We start from the raw sequence: 3,260 nt of genomic DNA on the forward strand, positions 1-3,260 counted from the left end.
CAGAATATGTGTTGAAGTGGACTTGAGCGAAGGACTACCTGACCACATCACGCTGAACTTTAATAATACTCAATGGATTCAGCAGCTTGATTATGAAAACACAGCATTCCGATGCAGGACTTGTTTGCAGACAGGGCACCTTCAAAATAACTGCCCACTAGCCCGAAAGGACCCCAGGAAAACTAAGAAACAACCTAAAAAGCCCAAAGGCTGGCAGAACACAGATCCAATAGAAGAAGAAGACTTTAATGAGGAACCCACAGAGAACCTGATGGAACCAGCCTCACAAGCAGGACAGAAACAAACACGGGCAGCGACTACCCCTTCCACTCATGCGGGGCTGATCATCACAGATCTGCATCAGGAATTACAACTGGAAGTAAGTGGCATTAAGAGAACCCACAGCTCAGAGGGCTCAAAATCAGACAAAGAACCACAAATGAACACGATGGGAAACCAGATAGCTATCATTACACCCACTGCTGACTCAGGAGGATGGCGTCAGGTGGAAAAGAAGAAGGGAAGAAAAGAATAGGCTAGCTGGAACATACAATTTTCTTTTTTACTGTTACTCTGTTGTTTCCTGTTTTTACAGGAATAGTTACTCTTGCTACCAATGTTATTGTTTTTTCTTTTTGCTGCCTGTCATTACAGGTTCAGCCATTTGCATATGCCTTGGCATCTACAAAATGTAATTTTATCAATATATGAATAAAATTACGACTTTTTCCTAGGGGAAAAAAAAAAAATTAACAACTACATCTATAAATTGTAGGACTAGTAATTGCACCACATGTTACAAAGTAAATTTCATAAGGCAGTAGCATAGGAAAGAGTAGCATAGAAGAAATATTTTGATGAGGATGATCAATCTCCTCAAGGGAGCCAGGATGACCATGATGAGGAAGATGATGATGGAGTGGAATGCCAGACTAACACCACTATTGAGGCTACTTGGAAGAGGATCAAGGAGCCACTGACTCTTGCTAATTATACCTGAAAAAGGTGCAAACCAATGTACTGATATGAAGTTTGTAGGGAAGACCGTTTCTTTGGTTGAGCTTGAGAGAAAGTCTTCTACTAAGAATGGTAAGAAATAGGGAAGACAGTTTCAAAGAACACAATGGTTGAGCCTGAGAGAAATCCTGCTATTGGGAATGGTAAGAAAACCACATAACTTATGCTAGAGAGTGATGATAAGGAGGAGAGTGATGCTGATGAGAAAAACTTGAAGACAGTTAAAGGGCTCAGAATTCATGCTAAGCTTAGTGCTGATTTTAATGGTTTTCCTCAAAGGAGAAAGTCTCCTAATCAGTTGGTAGAGTACATACAATCTCTGAATGGTTCTCCTTAAGAAGTTATGATTGCATTTTTTAGGGCCTTAAAAAGGTGTTAGCAAAGGATTTTCCAAAAAGGTTTCAAAGATAAATATTTACTTGTCAAAATCTCTTCATAATGACGATTCTCAATTGTTGTTGTTGAATGAAATTGATGTTTTTTGCAAGCATGCCAATGCAAATGCAATCAAGGAAGTTTATTTGGTTCTGAAATTTTTATATGATCATGACATATTAGAAAATTTTATTTTTCCAATGGTATGATAACCATACTTTGGGTGCCCAAGGAAATAATTCTTCAATGTGGAAAAACATTAAGCCATTTGTTGAGTGGCTCATAAGTATTGAGTATGAATCTGAAGAGGATTAGTTAGTGAACTAAATACATTTGACCATTTTAAGTTGATACATGAGGTTTCATCCCTTGGAAGTTCCTCTTCCATGCATCTTCCTAGATTTTATGGATTGTCTACTTGCTGATCACTCTTATCATCAATATCTTTGAAACCTTCATGACATGGTTCCATGGAGGAAGAATTCACCTCTCATTCCTTGAGGATGGCTCCTTCTATGCGACATCTTCTTTCTTTTATGCTACTATTTCCTATGCTACTGTGTTACAACATTTCCTTTACAACATGTGGTGCAACTGCTAGTTTACTCATTATAATTATTAACAAGGGCTACATAGTAGCTTGTGTGCTGTGTTAAAAAATACACATGTGATATTGAATATTATTTGTAGAACTATGAAATTTAAATAGAAAGTAATTATTAGATATTAAACCAGTTATCACTAATAAATTCATATTTTTGCATGGGGTGGTGGAGATGTGTAGACATGTAATGTAAGAAAAATTGTATGTCAACATTTTTTAAATATTTTATTTTGATTTAATTTATAAAAAAATTAAAATTAAATCTAAAAGAAAAATGTATGGGGAGATGTAGTGGTGTAAAATAATGATTCGGTAACCATATTTAAACTTAATACTTATAATAATTTACAATATAACAATATTCTTAACTATGTATATTCACCTCATTTTACCATGGATATTTATTAACATGTAAATAAGATTTATAACAATAGTATGGGCAAATACCATGACTTATCAATACCACAGGCACAAAAACCATAACTCATTTCAAAATCAAAATATTTTATTTTAATAACAAATTTTAACTTAAATCTTAAAAAAAGAATATGGGTAGATGTTGTAATGTCTCCTAAACATTTTGATTTTCTCAAATAATAATAACAATTGTCTAGTCAATTTAGTGTTGTAAATTGCTCTACATAAATTATCAATCTGGGTATCGTAAACTGATGAAGTGTGGTGCACCATATGTGCTTAGTTAACCCTATTTCTTACTTCGTTGTTTTATAGTTTATGTTGTTTTTGGGGGTTTGTTTCTTATGCTTAAGGAAATTAATCTAAGAAAGAAAAGATCTCAAAATGTTAATGGACAATTAAATCTAATGACTTCTAATGTTAGAACCTAATTTCTAAAGAAAGGAGACAATGAAACAAATCAAAGCTTTGAACAGTTAGATTAATCTAAGCCGGAAAAATGTCTATGAAATGAAAGAAAAATGACAACAGCTAAATGAAATCCAAGAAAGCAAAAATAAAACTACTGCAATTAAACTAAAGGCAAAAGTAAAACTTGAAACTATTTTTAAACTAATGAAAAGCAAGCCAATAATCCCATCCATAATCATAACATTTCGACAATTAACTTGTAAGTCATAAGCTAAAGGCTTCGGAAATATCATCTTATAGCATGAGAGAATGACATTAAACTATCTAACTTTACACTAATGAAAAGCAAGCCAATAATCCCATCCATAATCATAACATTTCGCCAATTAACTTGTAAATCATAAGCTAAAGGCTCCGGAAATATCATCTTATAGCA

General features: G+C 33.8%; 1 pseudogene; it reads left to right on the forward strand.

The window, feature by feature from the left end:
• The first annotated feature begins 1,123 nt into the window (after positions 1–1,123).
• On the forward strand, positions 1,124–1,707 carry LOC149184001 (putative eukaryotic translation initiation factor 5-2; annotated as a pseudogene).
• The last annotated feature ends 1,553 nt before the right edge of the window (positions 1,708–3,260 follow it).

Source organism: Pinus tabuliformis, chromosome 3_2, assembly GCF_031772625.1.
Source record: "Pinus tabuliformis cultivar Carrire ecotype Pingquan chromosome 3_2, CPIR1, whole genome shotgun sequence".
NCBI classification, from domain to species: Eukaryota; Viridiplantae; Streptophyta; class Pinopsida; order Pinales; family Pinaceae; genus Pinus; species Pinus tabuliformis.